This window comes from Corvus cornix, chromosome 4, assembly GCF_000738735.6.
Source record: "Corvus cornix cornix isolate S_Up_H32 chromosome 4, ASM73873v5, whole genome shotgun sequence".
Classification (NCBI taxonomy): domain Eukaryota; kingdom Metazoa; phylum Chordata; class Aves; order Passeriformes; family Corvidae; genus Corvus; species Corvus cornix.
The window spans coordinates 31,146,664-31,165,501 of NC_046334.1; the positions used below are offsets into that span (position 1 = coordinate 31,146,664).

The 18,838-nt window shown below is 42.4% G+C and overlaps 1 long non-coding RNA gene across 1 annotated transcript in view; it reads right to left on the reverse strand.

Moving 5' to 3' along the window:
• Positions 1-18,838, reverse strand: part of LOC104697098 — a 103,867-nt gene that overhangs the window by 7,873 nt on the left and 77,156 nt on the right. The window contains exon 2 of the long non-coding RNA XR_002048235.2: positions 7,857-7,936. This is a non-coding gene — a long non-coding RNA (uncharacterized LOC104697098). The remainder of the gene's footprint in view (positions 1-7,856; positions 7,937-18,838) is intronic.

Sequence of the window (18,838 nt, forward strand, 5' to 3'; positions counted from 1 at the left end):
CCCAACCCCCCACCCTGAGGCAACGTGATTGCTCATGCATTTAAGGCTGAAGTGCTTAAGTGCTCCCATAGGTAGGGGTTAGAGAACTTAAATATGGGGGGAGAATCGATTGGGCGCCATCCACCCTTTTAGATCTTGGCCGGAGGGAAGTTTTTTCATTTGATTGTTTCTTTATCACTTTGCCTGTGTAGAATTTTCCCAACCAAGCCATATGCAGCAAAGTGCTTTTTAAACACATTGCGAATCTCAGTCCCAAACCATGCCAGGACAATTTCCTTTGGGAAGTGGGCTACAAATACAGAAGTTGTTGTAGGGCTGTGTACAACCCCTAAGGTCAGGGCAAATGTATACCACACTGGAGAGCAGCTTCTTTCAAAGGCTAAGCTAATAACAAACTCTTTCGGATAATTAGTCAGGACTAGAAGGACCTGGAATATTAAAAAAGGCCAAAGAGCATTATGCATCACACAGCCCTTTCCTAAATGCTGTGATGCAGATCTGTTAGTGGGTGAAAAGATGGCTCAAGGTACTGGACCACGACACAGAAAACCTGACTCAAGCCCCACTGCCAGCAGAAGTATTACATATGACCTCAGGCAAGTCCCTGACTATTCACTTCTTAAACTGTAAAAGGCCAATGTACTTTTCTGCCTTTGGAGTGAAGGGAGACTAAAATCCATTAGTGATTGTGAGGTGCTCAGATATTAAATTCCTAAGTGCTTAGAAACATCAGGAGAGGAATTTTCCAAAGAGACATTATTGAACAGATCTGTGCATGCTTTTTGGTAATATCTGTCATAATGTGTTGTTGTATATCTTTATTCCTGATGTTTTATTTATAACAAAGTATTAAAGGTTGGGTTTCCTTACTGTCGTGGATTGACTTGGAGGAGTTCCACAGGGAAAGGAAATGTTTTCTGTGTTATAAGACTAATAATGCAAGGGGGGAAAGAAGAACCTTATGTTGTCATTTGATTGAGACAATAATAAATAAATGCTTTCACTTTGGCCCATAGCATACCATCTAACTACTGTGTTCTTATGCCTGTTCAGTCTCATTAACTGCCTTGCTTTTCACCTATTGTGTTTCCTTCGACTTCTAGAATAGTTTTACTAGATATTGAAGAAAAACCAAGCTCCAACCAACACAAAAAAATACGTCCCAAAAAAATCATTCAGGCCATAAAAAAAATAATTTCATGCTTCCCAAACTGAATGCCTCTGTAGGATGGTCCCCATGACATCAACAGAAATGCCATATTACTGTTTAATTGTCAAGTCCTGACTAAGTCTGTCCGTAAGTGACAGTAATAAGGACAAAAAATGGACAGCTTGCAGACACCAGGATCAGCTTAAAGCTGAGGAAAGATGGGCATGGGACAAAAAGAATTTAAAAGACCTACTTAAAGGAAGCTGAATGTTCTTCATCCAAGTCTGTATCTAAATTTTGCACTTAAGATCTCACAGATATATTTTTTTCTCTAATTTCCTTTTTCTCATGCATTTATATTCTTTCAGGCATGTAACTTTTGATCATACTCTGGCAATCAGATCACAAACCTAATGATCCTCCTAAGCCTTAGTTCAGAGTAGATGACAGAAGCTGCATTGCTTTAAGGTCTTTAATAATTTGGGTTCTGTTTCTCAGTATGACACCTTCCTTGGACTGCTGGCTCTGCAGGGATCAGTGCCAATAAGCAAAGCATTCCCACTGAGGATAAGCATGACTTTACAATCCAGCATCTTGTGTTACAGCTGTCTACTGCATCATGTGATATGTCCCATTACACAGCCTGGCTTCTCTTATGCTCGTCAATGGCTGTTTCCTGTGGTCTTCTTTTGGGGCTCTTTTTGTCTACAACAGAATATCTTAATTTTCTCAATCAGTACCCTGAAAGTGTATGGGGAACTTCCAGATTAAGAGACACTAAACATTGGGCTCTACAACCACCCAAAGCACAGCTCAGACTAAAAGTTCAGCCTTCTATGGGTTTCATACAGTTCCTTTATACCCCACTCAATACTTGTCCTTTTTATCCTATACTTTGATACAAAATTAACACTGAACTCTGATTTATTACACAAAGTAATTCTTCTTTGTCTGCTCTTGGCTGGTATTGTAAACCACACAGACTGGGGTTCTGTGTTGTACTGGCATTGAGAAGGTACTTTAACTCACTTTTGTGCCATTTGGATTCAGATCTGATCCCAAAGATTGCTCACTTTATGAGTTGTATCGACCTAAAGAGAGCTCTCTATGGATAGCTTTGCAGTTCAGAGCCATAGAGAATTGTTTTTGAACGTTTTGCAATACAGCCATATCCCCTGCCCTCTCTAGCAAGCCCTGGGCATTTCTGGAGGTTGGTCAGAGCAGGCAATAGAATAAAATAGTATTTTATTATATTTTTCTAATAAAACCAAACTCAAGTTATCATAGAATAATAACAATTCATGACATCTCCCTGTCAATCATCAGAAGACTTACAAAAATAGGGTTATGGCCCCTATGTTAGTTAAAGCAAGAGATACTCAATTTAAAGATTAGGAAACTCAGGCAAAGACAGTTTACTACTGCTTATGAAAATAGCTGAGGATTAGGGTTTTAAAGTAGTTTTATACCAACTAAAAAGGGCAAAAGGTGAGGTCTAAGGATCTTTAAATGTCTGGATTTTTTTCTTCCTCCTGCTGTTTATAGCCCTTCTGCTTTATTTTTCAGAAAGAAACACAAGCTAAATGGTTGTTCCTGGTTCTGCTCTACATTGGTCTATGAAAAAAAAAAAAAAGAAAGAAAATAAGTGGGGGGGGCTGAAGAATTTGATTAGAGGCATTTTGGCCAACATTTAGACTGGAACACACAGCACTGTTCTCCTGTTTCTATCCTTTGCTCAGTTACCCACAAGACTCAAGCCACATTCATGCAATTTGCTCAGCCCACACCCTGAAATCAATGAGGACTATGCAAGAAGAGAGCACCTGCCACAGGCTGTTACTGGTTTGATTTATTTTCTGTACTATTAGACCACACAGGAACCCCAACAACAAATATTTTCTACAGCACTGTGTAAACATCGACCAAAATGATGGCGCTGTCCCAAAGCAGTTACAAACTAAACAGAGGACAAGAGACCACAGATGGATACAAACAGACAGAGGGAGAATAAAGGAAATGAATGCTCAGTGACAGCAATATTACCAGTCTAAGGGCTGTCAAATCTTTTGGAGACCTCATGGCAAAGGAGAGCTTTAAGGAGATTCTAGAGAGCTACCAGCATAAATCTGAGAGTGTTTATGTAGGGTACCTTCCAAGTGTGACAGATACCACGAGAAGAAAGGGCAAATGAGAAAGGGCAAAAAGAGAAGAAAATGAGAATGTGTTTGCTTGGAGATGAACACAGGATGGTAACTCTCAACAAAAGGTGATGAACCATTTTAAGGTTTTAAGAGCACTTAAACATCAGAGTTGTCTTCATTCCTGACTCCCTTTAATAGTCACCCCGTTTTTTGCTCCTGACCAGTAATATTCACCCACATCCTCCTCCAAAAAGGAATGTAAGGACCAAGTGTGGCAGAGCTGGAAGTCTGCTCAGGCAGGGCAGTTATTGTAGCTGCTCTGTTCCCTGCTCCTGCTTCCTGACAATAAGAGATGATAGGTAGGGTCCCAGGGGACCTTGGAAATGAGGACAGGCAGCTTATGTTGATGTGAGATGGGGGGCAGGGGGGGAGGTAGCACAGTGATGCCAAGAGAGAAGTGACATGTTCAAAGAGACAGGCCAGGGAAATGATTTTTGAAGCAAGAGCAGCCACATGGAGTATGATTAGGGCAAAGGCAAGCCCACACGTGTCAAGGCCAGAGAAAAGGAAGTTGCAGCAACTCAGCTGTTAAATAATGTGAACTTAAGCAAGAATTTTAACTGCGTGAAGAGTGAGAAAGATGCATCTTAAAAGCTAGAAGATTTAGGAATTGGAGGTGGGGTGGTACAAGCAGCTGAAAGGCTTTACCTATATGTAAGAGAGGTCAGAGCCGATGCTCCCACACAGCTGTGAGTGACAGACAGCGTGGCATGCCATGCACAAGCTCAACAAGTGCAGGAAATGGTAGCAAGCACAAAGTCAAGGCATTTCCTCCCTCTCATCTCCTGTTCCACTCTTTTCTCTGCAGCTATTAAATCCAGGCAACTACAGAGTAGATGCCTAGGATAAGCCAACAATTCAGCAAATCATTTCAGTCCCATCAATAATTATTTTCTCGTGTGGTCTAGATCCTGTTCAATATGCCCATGAGATTGTGTCTCTCATCTAACTCAGAAAAAATAAGACTCCTTTGCTCCATGCTCAGTAACAAACTGCACACACCCTGTGCAGTTTCCTGCTGTATTCGTGGAATAAGATTACCAGCAAGATTAAGGCCTCTGGTTGTGAGAAGGGAGATTTCACAGGATTAAATGTTATCCAGTATACTTCTGAAACAGAGGATAAAATACAAGAAAGGACTATGAATTATATTACCGAAAATATCACAAACCATGGTGGTGATAAAAGGGACAATGAAAGATCAAAAATTTAAATTATATTCAGAAATAAAAAGCAACAGGGAGAACTGCAGGGCCTACAGTTGTCATCTGTTGCCAGAAGAGGGCACTCCCGGCTTTTTTTTTTATGACTTGAGAGATTTAAATCAAGATTTCCCTTGGTAGCATTTCCCAGGCATAAATCAAGCACAAATGAATAACCTTTGATTTATCATTCCTAATGGAGATGTACATCATATTGGCGTGTCATCACATTTCAACATTGGCCATTATGATGCCAATCATATAGTAATTTTCTTCCGTGTCATAATCAGTGATGAAGATGTACGTTTCCATTCAGTACAATTAGATTTTCATGTTTCTTAATGGTAGCTGAGGGCATTAGGCAGAATACCTCCTTTTGCTGTCTCTAACTCTTTTGTGCCCATATTTTTCTGAAATTGTACCCAAACTATTACCCAATCACCACTCTTCTCTAGTTAAAAGCCACCCCTGCTCATATGGGAAAAGGTGAGAAAGATTTAAACTATTATTCCAAGCTGCAGAGGAACAGGCATTAAAATTCTGGGCAAATACATAGTGTTGAAAAACACCTGGCCTTAATTATTTGAAAGCTTCTTAGTATACTCCATGACATCAGCTTGGGCTTGTCACTAGCGACCTAATCCAGACCGCAAACCACACTTGGTGGTTTGGGCTGGGCCTGACGTCCAGCTGGCCAAGTCCAGTGGTATTGTTAGGAATAACTACCCTGGGAAAACCCAAGCTACAGCTGCTGGCCCTGAAACTTTTCTGTGAGCAGAGGCATTCTACTGGTCGGTTGGATGAATAGGTAGATGGATGGATGGATGAGATGTGTTACTGTCATTTAGAACAGCTCCTGGCTTTCCTGTTTGGAGGCAGTGTATGAAGGGTTTGTACAACCTAAACAAGAGAAACAGAAGTCACAGCATTTTCAAAAGCACCTGAGCCTGTCTGAAAAATCCCATCATGCATCTATAGTGGATATTTTGCTGGTCAAACATTGTCCTAAAAGGATGCCTTAGTTTTTTGTCACCTTCGCTCTCTGCCCAGATGCAGAGGGGTGACGCTTGATCGCGGGGCAGAGCGATGCGCTGGGGCTGAGAACGGGGAAACTGAGCGGCATCGCTCCAGCCTTGTCACTACACCCGGACATTCCCAAGCTCGCGAAGTGAGCAAGCACAGCACAGCCCACGAGAAGGATGCCCGTGCCTCAGAGCCAGGCGCTCCCGGCGCCCCAGCGCGGAGCCTGGGCGGGATGTGGCACCGAGGCCCGCCGGTGGCCGCGGAGCGCTCGGATCAGCAGCATCTCCGGGGAGAGCTCCAGTATCACCTGCCGCCGCCTCCTGCTCCAGGCTGTGAGCGCAGGGGGCCCCGCTCCCAGGCACAGCCCGGGAATGCCGAATGGAGCGCCCGGGAGAAGATGGCTTCGGCGGGCTGCAGGGGCACTGCGGCAGAGGATGAGCGCTCCCCGCGGCGCCGCCGGCAGGAGCAGGGATGAGGCGCCCCGGGAGACGACCCCGCCCGCGGGAGCGCCGTGCGGATGCCGGAGACGCGCCGCCCCCGTCTCTCCCACCGCCTTCCCCCTACCATCGGCAGCGCCCCCGGCCCCCCCCGGCCCGCCCGCGGGGGCGTTCACGGCCGCCGGAGCTGCTCGGGGTGGAGTGAGGAGCGCCGGGAGCGAGGGATGAGCGCCGGGAGCCGGGGGATGAGCGCCGGGAGCCGGGGGATGAGCGCCGGGAGCCGGGGGATGAGCGCCGAGAGCGAGGGCGGCGCAGGCCTGGCCGGACCGGTGCGGCCTCTAGCGGCCATGACCGGGAGAGCGGCGGGGCCTGCCCGGGGAGCCCTCAGCAGGGAGAGGCTGAGGAGCCGCCGGGTCGGGCGCACAAACATACGCGCAGCGCCGAGTCGCAATTTCTCATTTCACCTCCAAGCGAAAGCCCTGCCGCTGGCCCTCTAGCGCTAAGCTCTCACTATACCTACAGGAATCCTGTGACAATCCTGACCTTGTACCTGGCTGAACGTGAGCCAGTGTGTGCCCAGGTGGCCAAGAAAGCCAACGGCATCCTGGCCTGCATCAGCAATGGTGTGGCCAGCAGGACCAGGGCAGGGATTGTCCCCCTGTACTCGGCACTGGTGAGGCCACATCTCTGGTGCTGTGTCCAGTTCTGGCCCCTCACTACAAGAAAGACACTGCAGTGCTGGAGCGTGTTCAGAGAAGGGCAACAGAGCTGGGGAAGAGTCTGGAGCACAAATCTGATGAGAAGCAGCTGAGGGAGCTGTCTATCCTGAAGCAAATGAAGCTCAGGGGAGACCTTATCACTCCCTACAACTACTTGAAAGGAGATTGTAGCCAGGTGGAGCTCAGCCTCTTCTCCCAAGTAAAAACAGGACAGAATGAGAGGACATTGCACCAGAGGGGTTTATGTTGGATATTATGAAAAGTTTCCTTCCCAAAAGGGTAGTCCAGCATTGAAAGAGGATGCACAGGGAAGTGGTAGGATTCCCATCCCCTGGAAGCATTCAAAAGACATGTAAGTATGGTGCTTAGGGAGATGTTTTCATGGTGGACCTGGCAGTGTTAGATTAATAGTTGTAATCAATGGCCTTGGAGGTCTTCTCCAGGCTCAATGATTCTATGATTGGGTTGTCTCATCTCTCTTGTACGTAAGACAACTTCTTTCTCATAATGGTTAACGGCAAATAGTTTTCTGGGATCAGAAGATTGGTCAAAAAAGGGATCTCACCTTTACATGGGAGCTGTGGAAAGACCAAGCAACCCCTTCTGGCACACACCGAAGACAGTGCTTGCCCATGAGGGTAACTCACTGTTGCCAGGAGGCACCTAGAGCACATTGGCACTGTGAGGGCACCAAGCCTTTGTGCTGATAACAGCAATGTTTTAAACATAGAAAGCCTGAATTCCTGTCAAGGAAATCAGTTTGCATCTTAGCAAAACAAAATGTGAGTTTCCTGCTTGGTATGGGAAAAGTTCCCAATTATGTTGCTGTCAGGCAAACCTGGAGGTTTTATCTAGATACAAAGTCAGAGAACGCCTTTCTTCCCAGGTATAGCAGAACTAAGCTGTAAGCTCATGTTGAACTGAAAAGTTACTGGTTTGTGTCTGGGTTTAAATTGCTGTTTTTAAATGTATCTGTTGATGTGATATGGTTTTTAAATGTATGTGTTGATGTTGATATGACAAACATCTTGACCTTTTCTACCTCTCTGTCCACAAGCTGTGGAGGTTTGTAGCCTGCTCTCACAGCAGACTGACCCAGGCACCCCAGCTGTAAATCCACTTACCTGAGTTGGATGGCCTCAAGAATTGATGTGGCACTTCTAATTGCCCATGTGCTGTGGCTGGCTGCAGAGTCACATTTGACCTGTTTGTGGATAAAAGAAGCTTTATTTAGGGAACTTGAAAATGTGCTCAATTTCAAACTGAATCAAGGCAATGTCTAAAAGTTCTGATGGTAATCCCATTTCATTTCCTAGTAAAAAATGTTCAACAAAACCAGCATGCTTTATGATGGTAAATATAAACCAGAAAATGTACTCAGTAACCAAAAACCCACTCCTCGTTGAGGATGACTTGGGCAAATAATTACTTTAAGATAAAGCTTGGGAAGAAATAAAAGTACTTTTTTTTTTCAAAGAACAGAGAGCAAATGAAAATTAATGCTGCCTACATAAGGCCATGTTGTTCTTGTTTTGAAGATGGAACCTTTTTCCACTTATATGGGGGTGAGTTAGGGATAACTCCACTGAAATTAGTAGTCGCAATAGTGCAGAAACAGACTGAGAGAAAAATGAAGTTCTTTAAATGCCTACTTGATAGAAAATGTGTTACTAATGGATGGCAGTAGCTGCAAATGTCACTCTCAGCTTCCTATTTTCACTTTCAAATTTGTCAGTAGTGTCCTGATTAAAATTGTACAGTTCTGTAGCTAAGGTTTGGATTAAGTTAAAATTATTAGGATTAGAAATGGTGCAAAACCAGAACCTCCGATCTGATCCTCTTTGAATTTCTATGGAAAGGAGTTTGGATTTAAATCCCCAGATGTGAACCTGCTTGCATGTTTAATTCTGGGTCAGTAGGATTCTGAATTCCTCATCTGGTTTTGTGAGGGTGTAATCCTGCAGGAGCATTTGATTGTGGAATTTTGTGGATTTTATGAATGAAAGTGAGAGAAAGGAGGCATTTCATGACTGGTTATGAGGCTAGTTTGCTATTCAAAGAGTATGGGAAATAAAAGAGAGTTGCAACACTAGTTTTTGTAAGTTGTTGAGAATACAAACATGGGAATACAAATGTTCCAAAAAAGTGGAATAAAGAACGTTTCTGTAAAGTGTCAGTACGATGGAACTTGATTTTTGGTTAGTTTTAGGCATTATTATAACAAACGTGATTAATATTGACAACAGAAGTCAGAGTTTTGAGGGTCCCCTGCTTTAGTTGTCACCATTCAAATCTAAACACAATATCAACATAAATTAATTTCAATTCTGTTACTTTACCTAAGGCCAAGATTTGGCCTACTATGGAATTGGGGGATTTAATTCAGCTGGAGAAGATGAAGAGTCCAGGCTTTTTCATTTGTTTACACTGGAAAAAGCATCTAGTCTGCAGTTACTGACCTAGGAGAAGTATTTTGGGCACAAAAGTATTACCTTGTGTAAGATACAGTTACTAAGCTCAGCGTGTCACTTGGTCCTAAATCACTAAACCCTTATTCAGCTTTTCCTTTGTGCATGTAGAATTGCTTTTCCAAGAAATGAAGTTGGAGATTGCTTAGTCAATACTGTGATTAATTTGTGTGATTCTTCAAGAACACCTCTGTTGTGTGGTGGGTAAAATTATTGTACGTTCTCATTTTCTTTTTCACAATTTTGGAAATGTGTGTTTTCTCCTTGTTAGGCTAAAGCACGTCTAGAAGCATTCCTTTCCCCTCACTAAAAACATTGCCATTATCCTGGAGCAGGAGGAATATTGGGTTGGATCAGCCATTTCACTGTCTGTGTGTGTCTGTGAGATAAGGACACAGTATTCAGTCTTTGAAAAGATGTTCTTCCAAGTAGTGTCTGTCTGTGTCTCCGTGCCTTTCATTTATTAACTCTCACATGTGACACATATGTCTAAAAGCCAGTGTGCTGTATTAGGGCTCAATCCCACACCACTGACGTCAATGAGAGTTTTATCAATTACTTTAATGAGTATAGGATTAGGCCTTTGTGATTACACAAAGAACCAATTATTGCATTTTTCTATGAACCTACATTAAAACCTCCTTACAAATGTGACTTTCAGGGTGGCAATCAGAGAAAACATCGCTTTTCTGTTTCAGTTTAAACTCTACTTCAGTACTAAGCATATAGTATTTAGGTTTGAAATGCAGTGCATTGGAAGAAACAGACACATTTTGCCCTCTATCTCCCAGTAATAAGGCATTCCATGGTTTAATCTCTTCCTAGGCATGTCTTGCTTAAGGACCCAGTATTTTCACAGTCCCTATATTAAAAAAGACTTCTAGCATCTTGCAGAGTGAGACACTCCCCCCAATATATTTTGACAGATGATCTTTACATAATTCCATTGTCAAACAAGCAAGCAAGCAAGCAAACAATTGAAAAAAAAAAACAAACCAGCAAAACAAAAAACCAAAACCAAAACAAAAAATGAACCAAATCTAAGCTAGAAAAAAGCCTGAGCCTGTGATTTACTGGTCTTGGTTTTATTCACAGTCTTGCAAGTATGCCAGCTGCGATGTAATGACCTGGCCTACATATTGCACAACACAATGCTGCAGATCTTTTTATTTTCCTTTTGTTCCTAATCATTATTTATTATCTGAAATTATTATCAATCACTTCTTGTACAATTCTGAAGAGAGCAAGCACATCCTCCAAGCCTCATGACCTTTTATATCTTCAGTTCCAAGAGTGCCTGACTTCATTTTAACTTTCTGAAAGTCATTAATCCACAGTGCAGGGGAGTGTAATTTTCTTATAACTATGGTGTCTGCACCAGTAATTTATGCTTAAAATCAGAAACACCAAAAGTGAACGGCTGCCTCTCAGGCACAACTTGTTTTGGAGTTGATGCAGAGCTAATGTTTTATCCTTTACTCCACCATAAATTCACCCTGGCAGTTCACTATGTTCCTGCACATCCACATAAAAAGATGGTTATAATAATTATTACTTTTGTCTTGTCTTTGCAAGTACTCTGCAGAAGGTAGATAGACGCTGTATCATGTTTTGTCTTGGAATAAAAGTTTATAGTGTTATTATGCTGGAGTGATTGGAACTGAACCTTCCTGGGGCAGGTTATTTTTTATTTACTGGCATGATAAGAAAACACTATTTATAAGTTATAAAAATCACCAAAAGATGCAGTAACAGAATCTTACTGTATGACACATACAAACTAGAAATAGTGTTGTGTTCACCCTGGCAAAATACTGTTTCCTAGAGCAGCCATTCTGTGCTTGTGCAGGAACATATAGATCTTATTTTAAGCTGAGGAAACATTAAATAAAAAGGGCTTGATATTCTGGGTCATTAGTACTCAGTGTAAAGCTCCAAAGTAATCTCATGAAAGTAGTGGTATGATCTAGGGGAGAGACATTGGCTTAGGAATCAGGGAGCTTGTGTTTCATCCCTAGCTGTCTGTCTCACTTGGTAGTTCTAACCTCTTCATCTCAGCTCTTAGTAATGCCATTTTTCACTTGTTCTCTGTCTTCACCATTTAAACTGTAATCTGTTGTGACTGGCATTATTCTTTGGTGGGCACTTATAAGGCACTCACTGCAGTGGAGCTCTATGGATTAGATCAGGCATTTTTAGATCTGTTCCACCATAAAAATAGAAGAGTCCCCTCTTTAACTGGACAAAAGTTAACATCAACCACGTGATGATGTCAGAAAAATACAGGAAGGAATCTCATACCTGAACTTCTGATACAAATCTTAAATAGAACAAAGTTTTCTTTATTAAACTACATGGTTCAAATAGAGGAATTTGACAGAAATTATTAATGAAGTGAATGAAGCCAATTTATCATAGCTCAGAATAGCCATAAGTCTATTTGTGCTTTTCCCTAGCTGCTGAAATGTGTTACTTAGATTTACACCAGTCATTCATCTATGGGTTAATGACAAATAAGCCCAAATGACAAATAAGCCCAAATAATTTGGTTTGGCTGCAAGAGATCAGACAGGATTCCTGATACCACCTCAGTTCTTTTCTCCAGCAAGCCCACCAACTCCTCTGGTGTCAGTATGTTGTCCTTCAAAAACAAAATCTGGTGCCCTGAAACACCTCAAGTTGCAACTGAAGAATTGCTTTTGTATTTCTTTTCCAAAAGTAGTTTCATGTAGCAAATAGTTTTGATCATATAGAAAAATGAGACAGAAATGTAGCTGAAGGTGATTGACTTGGGACTGTAACTATTCAAATGAAAGCATTCTTCATTGTTTTGATACCTCTAGATTTAAGTTGACTATTTCACAAAATCTTGGCTGAAGAACTTTTTTTTTGATAAACAAATACAGTTCTGTAGTACTGTGCATTAGCCTTAATGATTTCTTCTACCTTCTCTTTAATTTTCAACTTTTTGTTTATTTGTTTTCTTTTTTTCCTTTGATTATCTAAGATTATTTTTATTTTGGTGTTCTTGAAATTTCCCTCATAACATCTATTTGTGCATTTATAAATTTTAGCATTAATCTCTGGTCTTAAGACACCACTGTTTTCCAGAAGGAGGGCTAGATCTACTTGTGCTTTTAGCCACTTCGTGCTGTTCAGCTGATGCAAAGCATCTATGAAGCCATCTTAATAAGTTAAACCAGATTTACAATAATGAGAACTTGGCCTCTATGTTTCTTTTCTTGTTTCCCTTCTTTTTTAGTATTCTTTTTTCTGTTTTTCTTGAGAAGATTCCCTTATTCTTCCATAAAATGTAGCCAAGTGATTAAGAGTATTCACAAGTTGGAAATAATTTCTACAGTTAATCAATAATGTATTCAATTAATATTTCTCTTCATTACTCAAAAAGCCCAGTTACTACTGTATTCTTTTCTCTAAGGTTCTCTTGTTGTATTCCACAAATTATTTTCTTACCTTCTTTCACAACAATCTTCTTACTCTTTAAAACCACTAATGTAGAAGCAAAAACTATCACAATAATCATAATCAGAGTGAGTCAATATAGATACTCTTTGACAAATGAACAACTGATTTCTTATTCTTTGCAGTATAAAAATACTTATGCCTGAAATCTTTGCTTCCTATTTAAAAGCCAGCACTAGCAAAATCCGGATCTTCAGAGACTGAAAAGCTCACACAAAATCTTGAAAGTGCCTGAACTTGGTCTCAGATTTTTTGTCTTCTTCAAAAGGCTGTCGGGGTTCAGAATAATTATACAGACACTGATCACAGTAAAAGCCTAATGGATTGAATACATAACTGAGAGAAGGCAACGTGGGCTTCTAGCTCTGTTCCCCTGCGTGGTTTTGATATTAGATTTTCAGCAGAGCAAGGAAAATACATCTTTCTTCAGCCAAGAATTCCAACCTTTCATTATATCATAGCTCTTGCTCTACATTTATACTCAGCCCATGAGAAGTAGAATACCTTCAAAAGGCATGTTAAAAATAGTTCTTTTCTAAACCTGGAAAAACACAAAATCTTATAGAAGTATTCCTGTGCAAACCATAGGATTCAGCATACATCTAGTGAATCGAGCCTTAATTGTCTTAATTTTCAGTGGTATTTGATTTTAAGAACCACCAAGTTTAAAGAAGAAAGTAACCTAGCTCTAGATTATCCTGTGGGTACAGGAACATTAAGAAGGTATCACCTTCACAGATCATGAAGATTACTGGTATCCTTATCTTGGGACCAGCACAAATGAACATTAGTGGTTCCTGAATTACTACTTCAAGGATGTTTTCCTTACTGGACAAGGTTGCATTCAGTAAAAATGTATTTCTCGGTGACTTTTTAAAAATGGGAATCTTTTTCCATAGTGCACTGGTAAACATTCTTCTTTGTATGGATAACAGATGCCATTTTAGGGACAATGATTCCATCATACTCATTTTTCTGCAACATCATCAGCTTTGATATCTTTTTTCAGACACAGTTTATCAGCCTCTTAATTCCAAGTCAGTGATCTATATCTGGAGCTATCTGTATGTTTCTTTTTATATTGTCTCTGATTTCTCCTCTTGATTCATAAAAATCACCATTACCATTTCTTTCATTATCCACCTATGCTGTGCAGCTTGCACACAAGATTTTGATGTACAGTGCAACCTTTTCTCATTTTTTCCTCCTTTCCTTTCTGCACAGATTGCATCCATCAATATTAAAATTTCAGGTCTCTGATTTATCTCATTACAATTCTACATTACCAGCTAAGTCATAATTTCCTTCCTGTAATGTCACTTCGAGCTCATTTCCTATACACTCTGCACGTGTATATAGACAATTATGGGGTTTATTGCTTCCTTCCTACTGGCCTTGGCTTTTCTCCTTTGTCTTCATCTTGCAGAATTCGATATTTATAGAAAGAGCTCTGCACTGAATTGTAACATCCCAGCCTAAGTTCACAGCTGCCTGAAATAGCATGGCAGCACTAGTGTCCTGTATTTTCTTGTTCGCAGGTAGATGTTTTTTAAATATGAACTGAACTGCCCAGCCGTTCCACAAAGCTCAGGATGTGGCCATGTTTCCAGTCCCACTGGAGTCATATACGTGAGTGAAAACTATGGCCCACCAGTTAAGCTTGCTCATTTTGCAGAGCAAGAACAAGGGGGTTTGCACTGGTTTTGCACTAATAGCCTGTGAGAAGCAGCTCCTCATAAACAGAAGATAGGTTGTGAGAAGGACTCCTTTTTCCCAGGACAGCAAACCTTTGTCTTTCACAAACCACATGTACCACTGAGGCTTCCTGGGAGAAAACAGCCCTCAGCACCTTGTGACTAGAAGAGCAAATGCAGCCCAACACCAGCTGGAGGCAGTGCCGAAGGGAATGAACAGCTCTCTCATGCCTGGAGGCCTAACATATGTGGACACACGCAAGGGAGACCAGGCTATACTGGAGGACTCCATTTCTCTCCTACCTGGAGGCAATTCCAACCATGCAGCTGGAGTAATACCCATGTGTCCGGGCTGCCCTGACAAGGACGGCCTTTTAAAACCTTGGCTCCATACTTTGTCTCAGTGCTCATATAAAACTTCGGGCCTTCACATAGTCCCTATCCTCAGCTGAACTGCCCCCCAAAGCTTCACTGCTTTAGCTCCGCTCAATGAAAATAAAGGGTGAAAACTCTCCTGCAGACGCGCTCTTTTCAAACAAAGTGGAGGTACTTGCATGTATTTCTTTGTCCACTTGAGGGCAACATTGGCTTAAAAAAAAAAAAATCAAGTGTCTTTCTAGGTTACATGGAAAGGTGAGTGAGGTGACAGATGCACACACAGAAAACACACAAGAAATGCCCAGTATGCTGCTTCACAGGCAGAAGAAATTAGTGTCTACTGCAATGATAAGGAAGTATCTCAGACTGCAAGAGAAATCAGTGACTATGGGATGGAGATGACAGGTGAAAAAAAAGTTTGTAGAGCTGTTCTCTCTCTAGAAACTCTATCATTCATAGAGGCATTTAAATGTGCTTTTTTAATCTGAAGCAGGACATTAGCTCTGTTGTCCTCAATCTATAGACAGTATTTTACATATATAGCATAAAAGCTTTTCTGAAGGCTAAGGACTCAGAAATGGTTCCTGCTCTGGGACAAGCCATTCAAATTAAAGGGAAACTGTAGATGGGCTTCTTCTATTCTTGGGAGGACCAAGAGGGAAAAGAGGGATGTGTGGTGGGCCCTGAAGAAGTAGACTCTTGGGATAGGAAACTTAGAAATGGAAAGGAGACACTGTAGCAAATCTAGTGGCAAGAAGAGCTAAGGAAGAGTTTCTTGCTAAGAAGAAATTTTCAGGTGTGATTAGAGCCAGCAGCGGCCAAGAGTCCACCTTGGACTGATGCAAGAACTAGCACAGAAGGGCATTTCTTCTGCTTTTGTCTGTCAATTTTTTCTTATCCCCGCTGAGGGAGACGGCTGCTCTCGTTTATTACCTCTGCTGCCACAGTAGGACTGTTTTCCCTCTCCCTCGTGACGGTGATGTAATTTTGTCCCCAGAGAGCCGTGCCTGCAGGCAGCAGTGCGAGCCTGCTGAGCCTCTCCCGGTCGGGCTCTGCGCTCTTGTGGCTGCAAACTGTGCTGCTGCCCACTCAGTACCTATTTCAGATATTCCTGCTGGGGCCCACAGGGGAAACAATAGGCTGCATGCCCACTTAGCAGCTGCATGCTGGTAAATGAATTGGTGTTAAAAGTACCTGAAGACTTTTGCTAACAATAACATGGCTTGTCAGAGGTTTATAAAACAGTTTTATAATTGGATTTGAAAAAAGAGGCTAGATTCACACTGTGCTCTGTGGGGAGCATGCCTTTGTGCTAGCCTGGGTTGCTGAAGAGGAGTGGGACGTGTGTGCACACCGGTTCAGGTGGCACTGGTTAGACAAGCAGCAGTCGTGCCTCACCTGCAGCCTCATTGATCCTGCTGCAGGGCTCAGTGGCTGTGACGAGCACTGCTCAGGTGTCCAGAGACAAGGTGAGTACGTCAAGTCTCACATATCCTGTGTGAAAAACCATACCTGGCCTCTGCCTCCCTGTGCCTCATCTCGCACCAGTTCTCTCGCCTGCTAAAACCTGCACGGCAGGCTGCAGCTGCTCAGAGCCTTCCCAGATGTGGTGGTGCTGTGCCTGCTCCGCCAGGGCTGCGCATGCAGGGGCCGCCTGGTGCTCGCCGACTGCTGCCTCCCTGCTACACGGTCCCGTGCATGGCCCATCTGCAGTGCTGCATCATCAAACACCTCAAACACCTCCCTGCACACCACCTGGCAGTCAGAAATGGAAACGTTTGGGGTAGGGTGAAACTATAAACATCTCTGAGCATGATGCTGGCTTAGCTGCTAAGGTAACATTCCCATTCACTTTGTCTAAAGAGCCCCCAATATCAGAAGTGCCAAAATCTTTCAAATCTGGAAATGCCACTCTCTCTCTCCTTAAGAATATCCAGCCATGTATCCTTTCACAAACAGCATAGAAATTCAGAGTTGGTAAGTATTTTGTACAGTCAAGGCATGCCTTGTCCCATGCAGAAAACAGAAAAACCCCCCAAGATAATACAAATAGATTTATTAAAATCTGACTATATGCTCTATTGATTCTCTACTCCATCTGTACTCTCCTGCATTCTTTATTTTTCATTTTGTGGACTGGATAATGTAGAAATACATATTTTAAAGCTAAAAGCTCATGGTTTTCCCACCAATGAGGAAAGATCAATGCACAAATCTAACAACTACCCTGCTGTGGTTGTTGTTCCGGAAATGCAAAGTGAGTGTATTGCTCAATTCTACCAAGAGAGGTGTCAGGACTCAAGCCTGTGGGAACTGTAACATCTAGGAGTAGCAAATTCAGTCGGAAAATGTAGCAAAGAAACTGCTTTTGGGACAAACAGATTTGGTTCTTGAAAGGCTGAGTCCCCATTTGCTTGCCTGTTAGCAATTCACAACCTGTACAGGATTTTGAATGCTAAGTACCTGCTTGTCATCTCAGGACTGCCAGCAAGATATTCAGTCAATAAACATGTCTGAATGCAGACTGTCAGGACAGAGTTTCCCAGGGCTGCAAGTGGGAGGCTGCTGCTTGCTACAGGTGCCCACAGCCTTGTGCTCTACAGAAATGTCATCCAAAGGGGCATCCTCAGAGGCAGGTTTGGCTTCTCCCACTGCCACCTGGGACTGAAGGTGCAAATGGTGCTGCCACAGAAGTGTGACTGCTGTTGCACCTCATTAAAAGCCCAGAGTTTGAGTGGCCAGTAACACTGTTTTGAAAGGAATCCTGAGAAAAATAACGCTTGCTCTGAGGCTTTTAAAAATGAGGCAGTAGTGAAGCAACCCAAGGAGCTCCCCATGTCCTGCTTGTAAGCAATGTGGGAATGGCTTAACATACACAGCTGATTTATGCTATCTGCTGCCAAACTGTTGTGGCTAATATCAAGCACTTCCAGAGTATAATTTATGGGTGAGATAGCCTATGTAATAGCCTATCCATAATGTTTGATCATGTCATCACTGCTTAGAGAGACTAATGCATAGAGATTTTGCTTCTGGAGCCAATACATTGGGCTCTTCAGATTTGCATGCATAATAATTCTCTGGGCTAATAGCTGCCAACATACATTTATTCCAGTAATACTGCCTGCCTACTGTTCTGCAATTCCATAGCAATACAAAGACTTACCTGTTCAACTAGTGTGGTGATTTCTTCAAAAATTGGAAGCCTAAAAACATAAATGTTATCATAAACAGGGCGAGGATCTTTAGTTGACAGCAGGCTACTGTGAAATACCACCTTAATTTATTGTACTTCTCAATTTCTTTTTACTCATACTCTCTTGCTTATGGCTGAAGTAAAACCGTACCATCAGGAGCCTGAAATCTGCTCTTTTGCTCCCCTTAAAGGCCAGTGCTCATCAGGTAGTGCAAGTGCTCATAAAGAGTTCCCAGAAGCTAACTGAAAATGAGATCCAGGGGTGTCAGGGCCAGGAGTCATCTGGGGAGGAGGGAGCAGCTGGTGAGAAGCTCCTTCCACATCCCCCTTCCTCCCCACCTCCATCACCACCCTTCTCTCCAGCATAACCTTTTTGTTGTCTGCCTTGGATGTGGCAAAGCTTTGTAGTTTCAGTCAACACTTTCAAGGTGGCTCAGGGGGATAGAAACCAGTGAAGCCAGAAGGGGAGCATAACCTATGGCAACCAAAGCGACAGCTGCCGCAGCCTTTAATGTCATGGTTTTACAGACTCCAGAGGGCAAACAGCTCATAAAAGATAACCATGTATGTATATGTCCAGAAGGTTTGGGAGTGTTTGTGTTCCAGGCAAGATATTCTCATCTTCTTTATTAACAGATGAAAACAGAATGAATTTACAGAAGCTGTAACAAACAGAAAGTCATCTCATGCTTTGGTCTGGTGCTAAAATGCGTGACAAGGTCAGTAAGGGACAGAGACACACACCCCTGTTCCTGAAGAAAGTCAGTTTTGATTAATACTGGTTCTTATTTCAGGTCTGCATGGATGCCTCATGAAATTATATGCAATTCCTTTGAAATGTAGAACTTATGCTGCATGTGATCAAAAAAGTAATTTAAAAATGCTAC